Source organism: Magallana gigas, chromosome 4 (genome assembly GCF_963853765.1).
Source record: "Magallana gigas chromosome 4, xbMagGiga1.1, whole genome shotgun sequence".
NCBI lineage: Eukaryota > Metazoa > Mollusca > Bivalvia > Ostreida > Ostreidae > Magallana > Magallana gigas.
The window spans coordinates 51447907-51468674 of NC_088856.1; the positions used below are offsets into that span (position 1 = coordinate 51447907).

The 20768-nt window shown below is 32.3% G+C and overlaps 1 long non-coding RNA gene across 1 annotated transcript; it reads left to right on the plus strand.

Annotated features, from left to right (window-relative positions):
- The first annotated feature begins 2910 nt into the window (after positions 1-2910).
- On the plus strand, positions 2911-3880 carry LOC136274379 (uncharacterized). Its single transcript, XR_010712686.1, has 3 exons — positions 2911-2948; positions 3075-3185; positions 3786-3880. It is a non-coding gene; the product is annotated as an uncharacterized lncRNA (long non-coding RNA).
- Positions 3881-20768: the final 16888 nt, after the last annotated feature.

A 20768-nucleotide genomic window follows, 5' to 3' on the forward strand; every position in this document is an offset into this window, starting at 1 on the left:
TTAGACAGTATTGAGTCCACAGGAATAACAGCTTCTGCATATGGTGCTTTCCAAAGAAGAGGATCAGGAAGATGCTACAATAATCTGTCAGGTAAATAACACATGTATTACTTAAAGTATAGTGTGATTTTTAATTCCTTTGTAATAAGACACAATATTTTATGAGAACTGACTGCTCTGCATTGTACTGTACCCTAGTACCCTACAGTGATCAGTTGGTCTGTCCATCTGTCCATATATGAATCTTTGTTTGGGGGGAACAAATCTTGCTTTGCCATAAAGACCAAAGATTTTTATGCCCCCCTTTGAAGAATGGAGGGCATATTGCTTTTCTGCTGTCTGTCGGTCGGTCGGTCGGTCGGTCGGTCCACAGGGTTCGACACTAAGGCACGTCCGACCGACATTGTCTAGTAAACGATGGGTCCGGTCGGGTTAAATGTCTGTGTACTAGCCCGACTGGTCGTGTGAAAAAAAGAGTGCACATACTTTTTCTGTAATATTAATATCAATAGAAGTAAAAGCACTTTTTCCTAACAGGCTTAAATTCTTCAAACCGTAATTTAAGTACAACCCAAGGATTAACCTAGAGGATGAAGTGGGGGAAATACTCACTTTTTGATCGGTAACTTCGCCGGAAATTCCTCCGGACAAAAAGTCCAAGTCGCACTGTACACGGAGTTCATGTAATCGTGCAAATTAACACCGAGGGCAATAAAATGATAATTATTTAATTATAAAGACGTCTTCACAAACTCAGTTTATGCCTCATGCTGTACAAAAAGATGTTTATTACTTTAAGGCTAGTGTTGATATATAACAGTGAATTTGTTGGTAACTTGTAATTAGCTAATAACACTGCCAAATTTATGCTAAAATAATCAGAAACCCTTTGTTTACAGTTATAATATCTTTTTTTAAAAATCTAATCCTCAACATAATGGTTGGGTTGGACTAATGCCACCAAAATACACTAAAAACAGAGACTGATTTTATTTTTCATTTTAGTTAACACAATTACAAAACATTTGATCTATAAAATGTATGAATACATCAAATGATTTAAATTAAATAAACTGATAATTTTTTTTTCAATTTTTAGAATTTGTTTTATTTTCTAATCATAATGACTTGTTTCTAATCTTTTGTCAAGTAATGAAAGTCTCCCCGATTTCTCAAGCTTCTCCATGTTTCTCTTTTAAGGAGCAGTAAGGGAAGTCCCCAAAAGTTTTGTTGGTCCCTGGTCAACCATTACTTGTATCATTTTTAGTACAGTTTGAATAAAATTAAATTTTAAATAGTATTTCAATGATTCATTATTGGTAAAGATAAACCAATACAATTAAACAGAAACAGGTATTTGATATTTTATGTTTTTCATTACGTTTAGTTTATTTTTGTGAAAAATTGGTCAGGGCTAGTAGTAAAAGAGTCAGGGCTAGTGAAAAATTTCTGAGGTAGCCCGACTGGTCTAGTAATTCAAAAACTTAATGTCAAACCCTGGTCCACCAACAGTTTCCGTTCATTTTCTTCGCAGAGGATGAACATATTGAAATGAAATTTGGTATACAGGTTAATCATGATTACATCTAGGTCAAGTTCGATATTGGGTACGATTGAGCAATTTTCCACAGAGTTATGGCCCTTGGACATGGAAAATTTCTAGTTTTTTGCAGTTTCCATTCATTTTCTTCGCAGATGATGAACATATTGAAATGAAATTTGGTATACAGGTTTATCATGATAATGTCAAGGTCAAGTTCGATATTGGGTAAGATCGTACAATTTTCGACAGAGTTATGGCCCTTGGACGTAGAAAAATTCTAGTTTTTTGCAGTTTCCGCTCATTTTCTTCGCAGAGGATAAACATATTAAAATGAAATTTGGTATACAGGTTTATAATGATAATATCTAGGTCAAGTTCAATATTGGGTATGATAGAGCTATTTTCGACAGAGTTATGACCCTTGGACGTAGAAAAATTCTAGTTTTTTGCCGTTTCCGCTCATTTTCTTTGCTTTTAAGGGAGGAGGGCATAAGTGTTTCACAAACATCTCTTGTTTTTTTTTTATCTTGTTTATGATTCAGAAAGTAATTTCAATTTGGCAGATCATTATATTAACAATGATATACATGCACACTTATAAATGCTGTTTGAATATTACAGGCACTGCCTCTCTAATTTGTAAAAGGACTGGCAAAATTGTGGGTTTCTCTGCTCGATACAAAAGATGCAGAAAATGTGAAGTGGCGAAGGTAAAGCACAGAACCCCCAACAAGCATGCATGTAAGAAAAATTGGACTGGCACCGCAAAATTTAGTGAACCTGACATGATTGTAGAAATACTTAAGGAAGTCAAAGACAACAATAATTTTGTTGTTACACTGATTGGAGATGACGATTGCACAGCTTTCAACAGAGCAAGATGTGAAGTTAGTTCTTGCATTGAAAAGTTAAGTGACAAAAATCATGTAAAAAAGAATATTTCCAACAAACTCTATAAATTAAAATCAAAACACAAAGAGCTTTCTATAAAAACGATCACCGCCATAAAGAAGAGTTTCAGCTACATGCTAGCACAGTGCAAGGAAGACACGGATAAAATAGAAAAATCTATGAACTCTGTTGTTCTTCACCAGTTTGGTGACCATGTAAAATGTGGTGAATGGTGTAACATGAAGAAAAACCCAACTGCTAAACACAAGAATCTTCCATGGGGAGCAGATCTACAGAATGAAAAACTGAAAACTGATTTATTGACATTGTTCAGAGATATTGATCCCAGCAAGCTAAGCGGACTAGACTCTAGCAACTGCAATGAAAGCTTTAACAATACGTTAAGATCTAAGGCTCCAAAAGACAAGCACTACAGTGAGAGTGGAAGCTTGGCACATAGACTTTCTGCAGCTGTTTTTGCCAAAAGAATGAAGGCTATAGCTATGTAGCAAAGGTATAAAAACTGAATGGAGCATTCTCCTTTTTTGACAAAAATCAATAATACATGTATAATTATGTACATGTAATCATGGAATAATTTTCATTTTCTTGTTTTAATAATTGAGTGCTATCTTTATAGGTTCATGAGAAGCTTGGACTTAGTCCTGGGACAGCAACAACCTCGCTAGCCTCCATCAGAGACAGAGATGTTCATCGCAAAAGAGAAGTTTCAAAAACAAAAGAATTCAAGGTATATAAAAATAATTTAATTCTGGTTGTAACGCGGCATTTGATTGGATAGAAAAATTTAGTTAAATTTGTATAACCTGGTTTGCACATCACAAGAGACGTCACAATGCACCAATGTCAAAAACGTACTAATCCTCTTGACGTTACATTTGAATTTTGAAGTGATTAATATCACTTTTAAAAGTAAAACAGACTCAGTTTGTACAGCAAATTAATTATAAGGAATGAACTCAATATCTACCCAAGTTATACGAGTATAACCTGGGTTGGAGCAATTTACACTTTTTTATAAACTGCTTCACAGATTATAGAGCGTAAATTGCCCCAACCCAGGTTATACTCGTATAACTTGTGTAGATATTGAGTTAATTTCTTAAATAATATAGATGAATTTCATACCAATTTTCTTTCAGCTTACACAGCAAAAAAAACCTCAAAATATACCATATTTTAATTATAGTATTAAACTTCATATAGGCATTCATGTATATGTATGATCGAACTTTCTCATTAGTAAAGATATATAGAAATTGTTTATAATTAAAATCTATTCATTTGTTTCTTTACAAGACAACAATTAGATTGGTTTCTTTTTGCTTAGTTGCAACGTCAAAAACTAAAGAGTGAAAGGAGTGGAGAAACTAGGAGCCAAGAAGTCAGAGAGGGTGACAGCTACTCATCAAATCTTTTAGGTGATTTTTTTTTAGAAATTCAAAAAGAGTAAGCCAAAAGTATGATCTTATTATATACCACTATGTTAACAAAGTTTAAGGGAAGGTGAAAACAGCTAGTAGAGTTGCCAAGTTTGTGCTGTGACTTTCAATTTTTGGGTGCAGAATCTGACTCATACTTTATCCACAATTATGTGTATTTAGTGGGCAGTATAATTTGAACAAAGTGTCTAGTTCAAATGTGATGGTGATAGTAGTCTTATGTGTAAGTTCCTTATCTACTAGATATCAGTGATACATATAATACCGTACATTTATTGTCGGAGACACACCTGACCCAGATATGGAAGTAATTCTTGGACCATCAGATGTTGGTAACACCAAAACAATTGTATACTATGATCTGGAGACAACAGGATTGAGTATGTCTAAATTTGAACAAGATAGGGTATCGTACAAGATCTGCCCCCTAAACCTTGAAAAATCAAAACAATAAACTAAGAGTTGATACGTCTAATAATGCATGTACAATACCTAAACTTTTCCATCATAGTGAAAATTTGAAAGTTCTTGTCCCATTTGATTCAATTTGAATCGCTACTCTATTTTCTTGAATGAGATTTTGTCTGAAAAACCTGTTTTACGTCACAAAATACTAAAAATTCGATGTGAGCGGAAGCAAGAACCGCGATCATACTTTGGGTACAAGAAAATTCAAATATCATTGACTGATGATAAAAATATGAACGTGGTTCTCTCCTCCGCTCATGTGTTTATTTTGAAAATAATGACAAAAAAATCGATCGGGGAAATATTGATCGAGATTATTCCGGAATTGTCGGAAATCCTTTTGTAGCGAATTCCCGAGTGTGTTGTTTATTCCTTAAACATAAAATCAATACAACGAATAAGAAATCAGTTCGCTAATATAACAGAATCATTTTAACTGTAGATAATTTGTATAATTAAAGCAGTAAGCGTTTTGATAGGTTTTTCTTTTACGCTGCCTAGCTGAGTGTGACTAAAATGGGTAGCGAAACCCGGGCCGGGCCGGGATTTTCGAAACTGATAACCGGGGGCCCGTTTCACAAAGCTATCTTATGACAAATATCTGTCTTAAGACCAAAATTTGTCGTAAGTTTTTATCATAGCTGTTTCACAAAAGTGTCTTAACTTATGATAATCTTAAGATTGTTCAAAATCTTAAGACACCCAGATACTTCTCTTAAGTCAATTTTAAACATGGTGGCGGCCTATGTTTTGATAAGAAATAGGCGTGAGCGTGTATTCAGGGACAGAATCAACCCATTAGATTATATGGACGTTTGTGGCATCTTAGAGAAGTTCCGTTTGCCACGACATGTTATCTTTGACTTATGTAATGGGCTTAATGATCGTTAATTAGAACACCCAACCAAAAAATCACATATGCCCTTCCAACATCATTGCAAGTCATGGTTGCGCTTCGCGTTTATGCAAGTGGAATTTTTCAAGCTGTATGTGCAGATCTTTATGGTATAAGTAAAGCAAGTGTGTCCAGAATTGTTTACCTGTTACATCTACTCTAGTTGCCTTAAGTCCTGTCTACATTAAATTTCCTTCTACTGACTGATATATAAACAATACTATACTGGACTTCGCTCATATACTAGTATGTTATTTCCCAAATGTTCAATAAATGTGATTGGCAGTTTTCAATTCCAATTTGAAATTTTTGAATTTGGTAGCAAAGTGGCCTGAATCATCTCATGACGCATTTGTGTTCTCAAATTCTGTTTTGTGTCAAATATTTGAGAATGGCAATATTAACAGAGGTTGTCTAGTTGGTGACAGTGCGTACCCGTTAAAGAATCACTTACTAACACCCATCTTGAACCCAAGCAACCTCCATGAGGAGGCATACGATGATGCCAACACTAACACCAGGGCCCCCATTGAGCGAGCGTTTGGTGTCCTTAAAATGAGGTTCCGATGTATCGATCGCTCCGGAGGGACCCTACTTTTCCGGCCCGAGAAAACTTGTGGAATCGTGACTGCTTGTGTGGTGCTACATAACAGTTGCATAAAAAACAACGTCCATGTGCCCCGAAACATGAATAATTATCGTGTTTTTAACAACCAGTCAATGTTATACATGTATACCAATAAGTAAACAATAACGGTGCTGAAGTTAGAAGAAGATTAATTCAAACTCGATTCTGAGAACTAAGTAATTGCCATCTTTCCTTTGAATATTGTGTTCATTCAAATTTTATTAAAATTTCAAAATTGTTTCTTTTGATTTATATACCGGTAATGATAAAGTAATAGTAATTTAAAGATATTTCATCATTTTAATGCTAGACATGCATTTGTATACAGGTATTTAGGAGGCCAAATGGTCAGTAAATTACAATTTTGAATTACTATAGAAAAAAATTAAGATTCTATGGTTTCAAATTATCATTTTATATTTTTATAGATTTATCTTTCAAACATTCAGCTTCCTTAATAATCACAATCAATAAAAGAACACTATTTTCTTCACTGGTTTGTTTTTATTGTTCTTATCAAAGAAAGTACAAAAATATTCGGTACATTATAAAGTATCCAGTAATATTATTATATATATATTTATACTGCAGATTTCGTAAATAAATTCTTTACTTTACAATTTACTGATTGAATTTTATGCAATCGCTCCTATGATAATTATCTTTAGATTATCTTAAGATAAGCTTAAGTTATGACAGCTTTGTGAAACAGCTATGTCATATCTTATGATAATCATAAGTCAAATCTTATGACAATCTTAATACATGTCTTATGATAAATCTTATGACAGCTTTGTGAAACGGGCTCCGGGTTTTTGTTGATTTCTTTAAAAACACTTATTAGTTCTGCACGAAATTTGCAGAAATACTTTATTACAACTTGTTTTGTCTTCGCTGAAATTTTTATTATCACAGAATGAGTTTTTCAATATTGATTACACATTTTCATTTTTCAGGTGACTAAAATGGGTAGCGAGCCCGGCTTACACATTTTGGCGATATTCAGCGAATTACATTGTTGAATTTGGAAACTTGTGTATTTTATCATTACTATTTAAGTTTAAATACTTAGATAATTCAACATTTCCGTCAAAAAGTATCATTTGATAAAATTATGGCCAAATACTATAAACCCGGGACGGAACAAAACCGGACACGTTTACCTGGGACAAACCTTTTATTTCCGAAAAAGAGAAGAGCGAAGCGAGGATTAATGGTAACACGAATATATAAGAAAATCAATGAACAATGAAAGTTGAATCAGGGGTACTAAGGCCAAAAATATTTTCTTCCAGCCCTGGGCGCCGCCATATTGGCAGCCATTTTGTTTTTTAAAAGTTAGTTCGATCACTGATTGACTGGTACTTATCGATGTTTATTGCAGCTAAACTCAATTAAAATTTTCCAATGTTTCAATAGAAGGTAATTTGAATTAAAACAAATAAAAGAGGACACCGGATAAGTTTCAATAGTTCTTCAATCAAGAAACACGACTAGTTCTATGTAAGTCTTATCAAATTATCAGATGGAAAATAAAAACATTAACATCAACAATGATCAAGGAACTGATCTTTTAGATTCTGAATAAAGTATTCAATTTTATTACCGCGGCATTTATATGAATTAAATTGATAAACAATGAAAGAAGAAATTAAAAAAAGTTCGGAATAACGTAACTCGATCTTCGGCTATTTCCGAAGACAAAACGTGTACGTTTTACGTCTGTAACATGACGTCATAATGTAGACTGAGCACGCGACGTTTGGTATAACTTTGGCTGATGATTTGATTAGGCAACCAGGCGGATCCTACTGTGTACGTTTCAAATGAATTTTGTTCTATAAAAATCAAACTGCACTGTGTTTAATCTGCGCTCGGTCCAACGGTCACACCGTTTAAATATTATGTGCATGTGACACTTTTTGTAAATAGTAGTCAAACCAATAACATTGCTGTAAACTAGATGCTGTCATAAGACAGTAATACATGTACCGGCACTCAAGTGCTGTTCCTACCTAAATTACTCTCATTGGTAACTGTGGATGTATAATATTTTTTTCAGTCTGTTAATTAGTCCACTGCACAAAATTTTCCAAAACTTTACAGCAAAGTAGGACACAAAAGTGTAGGCGCATTTTACTAGAAAAATATTTATTATAGAATTTTTCTCTTGTCAGAAGACAATATGACATTGTGTGGTTAAAAAAAAATCTTGTCTAATTAACAGATAACTTTTTCATCCAAATCTCCACACATGTATTACCCCTTTTATTCATAACATGTTTTCAGCTAAATTCACTCCATCAGTTCTCAGAAGATTGAAAAAGTAATAATTTTTAAATGAATTTCCAAATCAAGTTTTTTGTGACAAAAGCATTATGTCCCTTTTATTCATTAACTGAAACTTATATATATATATATATATATATATATATATATATATATATATATATATATATATATATATATATATATATATATATATATATATATATATCAAAAAATGCCAGACATATCTTGACATTACATATACCAGGTATTTGTGGTTCTTTGTTATATTATATTTTTCCCATTGGAATTTCAAAATTATATAGATCTGAAGTTACACAGTTAATATGCTTAAAAAGTAACACATGTAAAAGATTGACTCATATTATGTTTCTGCAATTTATACATGCACATAAGATGCATAATATACCCTGTTTACCTGAAAGTTAAAAAAAAAAACCTTAGTAAACTCGTAAATGTTTATGGAAAAGGTATAAAAGTTTTAAGTTTTAGGAGAATGTCCTGTCATACTACTTGTTTGTGTAATAAATAATACTTCATGAATAGTCATGTATACATACTAAATATATTCAACAATGTACATACATAAACAAATGCAATGTTGTGAAAATAAAAATGTACCGGTAATACAGTGTATACTGGTAGTTCATTTTTTTGTTATATTTGATGATTAGTTGATTGATTTTTAAACAACTTAACCTCTTTTTCAGATATGCCCAAGTCATACAAATGTGCTGTTTGTGGTAGGACACATTTGAAGCAGAGGCGACCTATCAAAACAAAAGAGCTGAAAAGATATGTGACTAAATTAATCAACAGAGAAATTCATATTGATGATGTGATTTGTAATAAGTGTAGAGCTCAGTACAGTAAAACTGTGATTAAATCAGAAAAGACACAAAAAGAAGCGTCCCTCATTGAAGGTGTTATATCAGAGGAGGAGGACTCAAATTTTTTAGTCAATATTGAAACTTCAACTGCAGAACATTTGCAAAGTCCCAAGAATATAACATTAAAAGTTCAATCGGCTACATCCTCTCATAAGTACTTTGTAATTTGCAACGAATATCTCAGCAAAGGAAGAAAATCATCTGTTGTACCTCTTAATGCCAGAACACAATCATTTATTGAAAAAGGAATATTCATAAACAGCAAAGCACGTTGATGTGTTAATCATTTGATTAACAAATTATTTACAAAGGAATCACTGAAGCTACTAAAATCCAAATATATAGAAACTTCATTCAACAGAACTGATATTGTAACTTTATTGGAAAATGTAAGAAAAACTTTGGCCCTCTTTAGTTGCTTAAACTTTGAGAATGTGCATCTATTATCAGACAGTGTATGTTACAGTTTAACTGGAATTACAAAAGAAAACTTTGAAGACATTGTATCCCATTTATCAACTTTGAGAAACAGCAGTGTTCGGACAATCAACACCTGTGTTGCCATTTTACTGACAAAGCTCAGAACTGGTTTGCCAAACGATCTATTAGGTGTTATATTTTCTCTCTCCAAAGATCAGATTCAGAGATGTATTCACAGTGGAAGGAATTGTTTGATGAAAGATTTTGTACCCCTACACATTGGATTTCAACATATATCACATGAAGATTTTGTTTCCAGGCATACTACACCTCTTTCCAAACAATTATTCTCAAGTCATGATGATGATGCTGCAATTATTGTCTTGGATGGCACCTATGTGTACATCCAGAAGAGCTCAAACTATACCTTCCAAAGGATGTCATATAGCTTGCATAAACATAGACCCTTAGTTAAACCTATGGTCATTGTCAGAACTGATGGTTGTGTCTGGATATCTCATTGAGGAGGGATATGAAGTAAAAATGCCACAATATCTTCAGAAAGGCAACAGTCAGCACATCACAGAAGAGGCTAATACAAGTAGACTTGTGACAAAAGTGAGATGGTAAAGTGATGATTCAAGGATTAAACAATGGAAATTCTTTGATAAAGTAGTTTCCAACCATTACATACCATACATTGGCGATTTTCTACGTATCGTTTGCGCATTATTTAACTGCTACCGTCCACACTTGGCAGACATGGATTCTTCCTCTAAAGAATTAGCAAAGAAAATGTTGGAGAGAAGTCTTAAGGGAAATGATGTTCAGAAAATGGTTGAAGAGGAAGGACTCCTAAGAAAAAGATCTGTTTTCAAAAAAGTTAATATGAACACCAGTGATACTGCAGTTCCCTTGCCTGAATTTCCCATGTTGTCTATGGAAAAGCTGAGAGAAATTACATTTGGAATATATCAGTTAAAAGAGGCAAAAAACTATGTCTTGGATAATTTTACAAAAGACCAGTTTGAAGTGTTTGTGTGCAATTCAGTTGAAAACCTAATGAGAGTAAAACTGAGATCAAGACATTCTAACAGTGTCCGCCATACAGCGTTCATCCATTTTACTTTAGATGGCGAAATTAGTGGCTGGTACTGCACATGCAAAGTAAGGGCAAGTGTTGTGGGATGCTGTGCCCATGTAGCCAGTGTCCTCTGGTATCTTAGATACTTTCGCTTTCTAGGAACTCAACTTCATCCTATGAAGTTTCACGGTAGTATGACTGATGCCAGCCTCCTTCCAGAAACGGACAGTGAAAGTGAGAGTGAGGAAATCCCCGAAGAGTGAAGTTGAAGACATGTTGCATGGTTATAGTATTTGCATTTATGTATGTATCTTACTGTATACCTGAACATGATAATCTTATTGTGATAATTACTGATTTCAACTGTTAACTGTGCTGAAAAGAATTCTTTGTCAAAAATTAGTACACAAGTATATTATCGGCTTGACTTTTGTGTATGCATATTGAATACCAGTTAAATGTGCGCAACATCCTACATCTATTCCTTTTTTAATGTAGTGTTATATATCTCTAAATCTCCATCTACAATTGTATACATTCATATACATGTAAAATGTTACTATCTAGTAAAAAAAAAAAAGATAACATTTTTGGGCAACTCATGTTGTAAATCTCTTTTGTGGGTGGTATGATTGGCCAGAAATGTTCATCTCTTTCTTTTTTTTTACAAGTATACTAGATGTTACTTCACACAATGTTTTTCTTCTGTGCTAAATGTTCTGAAATCTACATTTAGATATTTTTAAATTGTAGCTATATTTTTTTAAAACATTTTGTTTCGAAGTTCCCTTTTTTAATATTCTGATATCAAATTATTTTGCAATAAGGATTGAGGTTATATTCCATATTTTAAGTACAAAAAGATATTCATGTCTATTATAATTAGGCCTAACTTTTAAAGAAATATGTAATTTATATGAAGTGTTGGTGGGGTTTATGGGTTAAGATTGTTTTCATCAGTTTAAATTCAGAGCATAACGGGATTGTGCAGAACAGGATGCGATCCTCTGGCGCAGGGGAAACACACTCGTAACATCGCAAGTCACTGGCGTAGTTGAAACATACTCGTAAACTTGGCCTGCTGCAAAATCCGAGCTTGCTGTTAAAATAATTACAATATTTCATAATTCTAAAGAGAGTTGGGTTTTTCATTATAGCAGGTCATACATTTCTATCTGTCAAAAGCATGAAATGCCATACTTAATTTGTTAAATATAGAGTTGTAATACAGTGTATATCGTAATATACCTGAATTGTATATAATGTATAAAAACATGATTTCTTAAAATTAATCTATTACAACTTTACTGAAAATTAACACATGTTGTAGAGATGTTGTAAAATTCAATTCACTTGTCACAGTATTGTTAGCATGTGTAGCAGATACTGTTAAAATGAAATGTAATTGTCATATCAAGAATTTTTTATGCAAGACATCACTTGACATTATTAGTTAATTTTTAGTCTGAATAGAGACGCATGATTTTTTGGAAAAGAATATGATTTTACTTCTAAAAAACATTTAATATTTTGACAAGTTACAATTTCTTTTGTGTTATCAAGGTAATATTTTTGTAGCCAACTCATACAGTTGATTTGATCTTTTATGGGTTGCATGATTGGCCCTATACATGTATGTTCATTTCTCGTTTACAGTGCACATATGTACACGTAATCGTTATATGTATTTGCTAATGTACATGAATGTACCATCAATTTTGTTGATAGAACGATACATTCTGTTGATTATTAAATTTATATGTAGCCTGTTGTGAAGAATTCGTTGATGTGTATACAACATGTGTACATGTACAATCACAATGTTGTTGGTCACAATAACACGATTTACTTTAATATGAAAAGTACATGTTATGTGTGCTTGCCAAAGGTATAATATGTGAAGTATAATGGGTGATACTAATTTTTACATGTATTTCATCCATGTTTTTAGTGAGATATGTACAAATCTTTGTTACATGTACAAGTAAAGGTACAAATCATTGGATTTAAATTATAATAAATGATATTATTTTGTACATTATATTATCTCTCTGTGAACACTTAAATATTTTGGAACATGTAGCTAGGAAACATGGACATTTCAATACACACACACATAAATATATTATAAAAAAAAAATTGCTGCAATGTTAAATACTAGGTAGTTTTCAACTTGTACATGCTGTTTGTACTTGGACTAAAATATATAATATATTTAACTGGTTACTGAGAAAATGCATTGAATAAATGAATTTCTGAATTTAAATTACATTTTTCTTTTGGTGTGTTGATGTAATTGATAGTTTAAAAGTTTTGAAAAGAAGGATGATTAATAAGTAATTTATGGTAACTACCATATTTGTAAAAGGACAAGGAGTTTTCTTGATTTATTTAGTAACAGAACTTCACTCATATCTATTGAATTTCATGGTTCTTCATGTATATGTATAGCAAATGGCTAAAATCCTCTAAGGTGTCGATAACTGAGGTCAATACTATCTTAAGACACCACCATCACCCCCCCCCCCAAAAAAAAAAATTCCGCATTTGCAGTTCTCTCTATTTTTTATGGTTGCTATGGAATGTTTTATTAATAAAATGGAAACACAAATTAATGAACAATGATGTAAAGAAAAATATTTGATACATTATTTATTGAAAAGGTTTTTTAATACATTGATTACTTTTTCATGTGAAATCGAGGTTGAAATTGAAGTTATTTAATTGGTTACTAAGGATCATGGTTGCCATGGAAACGCTGGTTAAACATTTTATGCATTTAATGCATTAATTTATGTTGGTAATTCAATTAAATGAACTAATGCTCATCAAAATGATAGTAATTTAAATGTTTGTAATCGAACAAAGAGGTTATTTTTGAATTTAGACCGAAACTATGGTGACGTTTGTTTCGTTGCTAGGCAACTATACAGAAGGGTAACCAAGAAAAAAATCCTACCATGTTGAGTACTGAGGTGAATACTATGCATGGTAATAAAATAAACATATTTGCTGAGGGGGCCAAAAATGGCCCTTACCCTATCTTGTTCTTTGTACATTAAAATATATAATTATCATATTTACCATGATTTTATGTTTCTTAAATATTGAACAAAGTTTTTACGTATACTTCTGTTACTCTTAGAGATAATATAGAAGCTATAGAAAAATGAGAAATGTGAACCATTCAATCAATTAATCTGTCAATCTGCAAATTATGTTCATTCGTTATTTTGTTTGATTTAGAATTTTGCTGTTAAATGTTATAGTTTGCATGATGTTTCTTTTTTGATATAATATTATCTTGTTTTTATTTTTACCAATAGCAGGTCAACATCAGGAATTCTAGGATTTCTACAATCACATCACTCAGCCGACAGCTCTATTCTTTGTAGTTCATCTTGTATTTGCTGGTATATTTCTGATCAATCATAGAAATGTTTTTTAGCCTGATCAAACATCTATAATCAGACTTCAAGCATTATATATAAGAAATTTATCACATTTTTAGCTCAAAATCAATGGATATCACTCGTGCAATAAATTTTTGATATTACAATGTGTATTCTAATGCCACTTGATGTCAGAAACAAACAATACATAGTCCGAGGATAGACAGAGGCTAAAAAAGTAACAAATAATACCATTGAAAAATTATTGTGAAGTATTTAATGCCATTTTATAATTTTCTCTCAAAAATTGATAAGAATACATTTGAAAATGAAATGTTTGAATGGTAAGCTCGGAACTTTTTTTTCATGCATACAGTTGTTGACACCGGTATTGTAGTAAATGTGTTATGTGGCTTACAACAGTGATATTTGTTGAACAGATCAAAGTTAAACAAAAGATGTGGAAAACGTGATGAAAAGAATCTCTCATGATTTGCGATGGCATATGATTTTTATCCAACTCGCTGTGTTTTCTATCCCCTTGCCGATGCTGTTAGGAAAAGAAATAAATAGCAATGTCGAAAAGTTCACTGGAATGTGAACTTGGTTGGTCATGTGACCAAAGGGCTTCTCAGAAGATCTGATTATGTACCAACCAAGTTCATATCCCAGCGAACTTTTTAATATTTCTATTTATTACTTATATTTACTTTTGAGAAAGTAAAATCGTTCAGAATTATAAACATAATGGCACCATGTTTTTGTGTTAGTAATAATGCAACTTTCAAATCATAAGCTTGTGCAAAAATTATAATAATATTGGTATACAGTCATCTTTTGGATGTATTGGTAACCATTTCTTATTCCTTTTTTTTCTCTCTTATAGGTAGAGAAAGCTCTAGTGTTCAAATTTCCGCAGTCTGTGAAGACCAGAAATTCAACAAATATGTCACACCAAGCCAGGAAATTTCAGAAGAGGCCAGTAGAGTGACTGGAATGAAGTTTGATGCCTCAACTAACGAGCTGCTCCATAACAATGTAGCTGTGTCACACAATCATCCACTACAAGTTCTTTTGGATTTTATTAAATTTGTTATGTTACTCGGGAAAAGCTGTGTATTAGTGGCACACAATAACAAATGTTTTGATTCTATTGTACTATATAATCAGCTGAAATATTAAAAAATATGGAACCACTTTTGTAAATATGTAGTGGGGTTTTGTGATACCTTGCCATTTTTTAAAAGTTGTGTATCCTGGTTTTGATTGTTATGAGCAAGAATATCTTGCTCAGAAAGTGTTGAATGAGTCTTATTCAGCTCATAATTCATTAGCTGATTCTGAAATGCTTCATGTGAAAAGTAATGGGAAAGTTGATGTTTTACTTGCTGATTTTTTTTATAGTAAAGTTCAAGTGACTAGTCATGGTGTTCAACCATCTGTAGAATCCATAGAGTATTTACAGAAGCAAAATGTCATTTCAAAAGCAACTTTGAAAAAAATCACATGGTTGGCAAAAAAGCGGGAAATACTCATATTTCCCAGGACGGTGGGAAATACTGGTAATTCCCGGGCATTACTGGTATTTCCCGGGAAATACTGGGAAATAAAGTACAAATACATATTACAGTACTTAATTAAATCTGTAGGGATGTAGACAATAGTACACCTTGTCAGCAATGACATTTTATAATGTTCTTTGATTTTAACAAGTTTTGACTGGTCAGTAATGCATTGGTTATCTCTTATGAATACTCAAAACATGGTTCATTCATACACCATTGTAATTTGTTTTTAAGGCTTTAATCAGGTATAGGTGCATCTACACAGTTATCATAAACATGATATCAAAGGTTCCTTTTTTTGGTTATTTGGTGAATATGAAAATGGGGCAAGAAAATTGGGAAAAATAAAGTGTGACTGTGTCACTGCCTCAGTATGCAACACACCTAAGAAGAAGCCAATTAGCCCCACTCATAGTATATATCTCCCCAAAACAGGAGCACAAAACTGTCAAGTGTAATTATTTATTAAAACAACATGTGTGATTATTGAATTTTTTACTTGCAACACCTACACTAATTATAACAGTTTATTTTGTGCTTTGAATTATAAATCTGTAAAACACAAAACTTGAAGTTAAAAAAAACTGGACCAAAATTTGTACATTAGCAGCTATATATATAAAAATCTTTTGGAATAGGTGACCTGGTGAATTTAAGATTTATAAACTGACAGTGAAATGGGGAAGTGTAATAAATTGGTTTTTGATGCTTACTGTTAATATCTTTTATAATAAACATAAGTTTTACATTGAACAAACTAAAGAAATAAAGATTATAAATTTGTATTTCCCAGTATTTCCCAGTTCAGTGGTAAACAGTAGTATTTACCGGGACGGGAAATACCGGTATTTACCACTGGTAATTCCCAGCACTGGTATTTCCCGGCCAACCCTGGTTCGTCACTATCATACAATTATTTGAAACTTGCATTTGAAAGAAAAGGTTTTGATGGTGTGTTTTTTTTGTTTAGTGAAAAGACAAGTGATGGTAAAGCTAGAGTAAGCAGCAATTATAAAGTTGCAGAGAAGGTTGCTGAATTTTTTTCAAGTTTGCAATAAATATTTATCATCATGTTGTATTTGTTAAAACATTTTGTGTTATTACATTTTATGGATATCAATCTTGTAATATATCTACATGTGTATTACATTAGACTGTTTACACTGTTATTTCATCTCAATTCTGCCTTACTGACTTGTTGTGTTTGAATGCAATTCAATCAGACTATAAATAAAAATTTTCAAATGATTCATTATTCTCCTACTGATTTTGAGTTTTGTCCAAATATTAGCAATATTAGCTCTTTACATGGTAAAAAAAATTCATACACAAGATTTGAAAAAAATGGCCTCTTTAACTATGAATTGGGTTTATATCACAAGAATTGCTAAAGATGACCATTCATTTTTACCTTATATTGGATTTTGAAATGCTCCTTCTTTATATTTTCAAGGGAAACACCCCATTTTCTTCATTCTTTCTTTGTTAGAGGGAGAAATGTTCTATATTAATATGAAGCATTGAATCTTCCATTTTATAATGTTTAGCTTAGCATAAAACGTTCAGCAAAATTTTCACCTACAGTGCTGCTATCCTGAAGTAGACAAGGATAGGATAGGATAGGATGCAAGATGCACGATACATGATAGAAATATAAAAGTTAAGTTCTACCCTATTCTATCCTATCCTATCCTGCATCCGGTAGCCAATCAGATTCGAGTATAAATTTCAGAGTTATTTTGCGAAACGAAAATTGGCGTAACAATGTATTTTCAATGTCAATTTAATAAGTTTTACAAGTTAAACCATTTAAGAATAATTATTATATCAAGAATACGGTGCATAACATTGATGCGCTCTAAAATGTCGGCGCTACATCTTTGTCAATTCGTACGCAAGTACGGAGTTGCTGCGAGCATTCGATGCAACATTTGACAACGTCAGAAATAGATTTTTGTATTTACTTCATTTAAAGTCTGCAAAGTAATAAAAGCTTGAATTTATAAACGACCAATTCGGCATTTTACAAGATAAACATTGGACAAGAAACAGACATTGCTTCACGTTTCATATAATTTCTTCGATGCCCAATAACAGGGACGCGCGTGGCATATTTCTGTCCGATATTTACCTGAAGATATCGAATTAATAAATGTTAGCTAGCTGTAAATGCTTAAGAATTTATACATTAAAAATAATACAAAATGATTTAACTATAAACGATATAAACTTCCTAAAGGAGTTATTCATTTTCAGATCGTGTTTACATTTATCGCCGAACGAATCGCTCAAATAATGATAAGTACGCTCAATTATATGTGATAAGAAAATAATTTGATAAAAATATGTGACTAAACAGTTCCCCAATAAGTGCATCGAAGTTATTTATCTGTTTTTTATGCATAAATATAATAAAATCAAAAATCGAATCGCTTATTACCTGTTTGTTTACGTTATTGTGTCCATCCCGCGTACGATTTAATTTTACCGTAGCACAGGTAAGTTAGTTATCCCACTCGATCGAAGAATATTCAGTTTTAAGATTTAATTATTCATTTTGAGTACTACATTATTTGATAAAATCATTTAATTCTTAAATTTCGTTTCATTTAACTTGCATTCCTATATTTTGAAGGTATGGGATAGGATAGGATAGGATAGAGCTTATTTGCAGGATAGGATGCAGGATACAGGATATAGGATAGGATAGTTTTGTCAACTTTCACGATAGCAGCACTGTATGTATTGAGTTTTTAACACTTTCAGTTTATCTTTTTGTAGGAAACACCCCATTTTTTTATTAATTCTGAAAGAAGAAGAAATGATGTGTGTTATATATGTAGCATTGAATCTTTTATCCTCTAAAGTTTAGCCTAGCATTAAAAAATTGCAAATGATGATTATTTTCACCTACATATTGGGTTTTCAGACAACCCCTCTTCATAATTTTATTTTTAAAAATACCATTTTTTTTATTAGTTTTAAAAGAGGAAGAATTGATGTATGTTATATATGTAGCATTGAATCTTCCATCTTCTAAAGTTCAACCTAAAAAAAAATTCTCTAAATGATGACCATTTTCACCCATATATTGGGTTTTGAGACGCTCCCTCCTAATTGTTTTCAGGGAAACACCACATTGCCTTTATCAATTTTGAATGAGGAAGAATTGATGTGTGTTATATATGCAGCATTGAATCTTCCATCTTCTAAAGTTCACCCTGAAAAGATTCTCTAAAAGATGACCATTTTCACCCATATATTGGGTTTTGAGACGCTCCCTCTTCATTTTTTTTTTAGGAAAACACCACATTGCCTTCATCAATTTTGAACGAGGAGGAATTGATGTGTGTTTCAATTTTGAAAGAGGAAGAATTGATGTGTGTAATATATGCAGCATTGAATGTTCCATCTTCTAAAGTTCAGCCTAAAAATCTTCTCTAAAAGATGACCATTTTCACCCATATATTGGGTTTGGAGACGCTCCCTCTTAATTTTTTTTTAGGGAAACACCACATTGCCTTCATCAATTTTGAATGAGGAAGAATTGATGTGTGTTATACACAACGTATATGCAGCATTGAATGTTCCATCTTCTAAAGTTCAGCCTAAACAACTTCTCTAAAAGATGACCATTTTCACCCATATATTGGGTTTGGAGACGCTCCCTCCTAATCATTTTTTAGGGAAACACCACATTGCCTTCATCAATTTTGAATAAGGAAGAATTGATGTGTGTTATACACAATGTATATGCAGCATTGAATGTTCCATCTTCTAAAGTTAAGCCTAAAAAGATTCTCTAAAAGATGACCATTTTCACCCATATATTGGGTTTTGAGACGCTCCCTCTTTACATTTTTTTTTAGGGAAACACCACATTGTCTTCATCAATTTTGAAAAAGGAAGAATTGATGTGTGTTATATATGCAGCATTGAATCTTCCATCTTCTAAAGTTTAGCCTACAAAAAAAACTTCTCTAAAAGATGACCATTTTCACCCATATATTGGGTTTTGAGACGCTCCCTCTTCATTTTTTTAGGAAAACACCACATTGCCTTTATCAATTTTGAAAGAGGAAGAATTGATGCCTCTTATATATGCAGCATTGAATGTTCCATCTTCTAAAGTTCAGCCTAGCGTTAAAAGTCTTGCAAAAGATGACCATTTTTACCTTTATATTAGGTTTTGAGATGCTCCCTCTTTACATTTTCAAGGGAAACACCCCGCATTTTATATTTATTTTCAAAGACAGAAGTAAAAGTGTTCATATAATATCAATTTTTCGATTTTCTACCCTCTAGAATTTTTTCTACATCAAAAGAAAGACACCAACTATCAATTTTCCCTATATAATGCATACAATTATCCAACAAAATGAATACATATTTTGAGACCCCCCCCCCCCCCCCATTCACTACAATAAGGGAAACATGGTGATTTTTTTACATCACTCAATTGAAAGTGTGATTTAATGTATCTTCCATAAAAATCAGCAAATTCCACCCTACAGTATTTTAATTATTCATCTAGATTGGGCCTCGTTAAAAAGATATCGAAAACTATTGAATAAAAATGGCAACCGAACGTGTGTTTGTCAGAAAATGTCTTGTTATCGACAGTAAATACAGGGACATACATTTTCAAGGAAATATATATTTATAAAATAATTGCAAATAAAACAAGCATTCTGAGAGTATTGCATAAGCAATACACGTCCCCTACCGATTTGTATTATTCTATGAAAGCTTCCAAGCACACAACTATTTCAGAGCTATTGTAAACGAGATGTCATGCTTTAATCAGAGATAAAAGAACAGAGGAAATTAAAACTATATAGTTGATATAGAAATTAAATAGGAAATGGGTAAAATCATACTCTTTATTTCATCTCCTGTAATTTCGCCAAGTCTATTCTGTATTCGCTGGTAAAAATTTGTGAAAACAATGCACTGTTATGCACAATATCATTTCTTACCGTCTTCTGTACCCCGAATCAAACCAAACAGTTAAACAGCCCAACCCGACAACGAACCCGATTGTAATAATAATACAAAAAAAAACCCTGCCGATTAAATTTACAACACAATGTTTGACACTATTTTATAGAATTCATTTGTTTGTTAGAAATGATAAAAGGAATGGTACAGGAAATGAATGGTACAAGTAACGCACAGTATACTGACTACATACTGACCTCGTTTATTCAGTTACACACCGAACCCGATAACGAACCCGA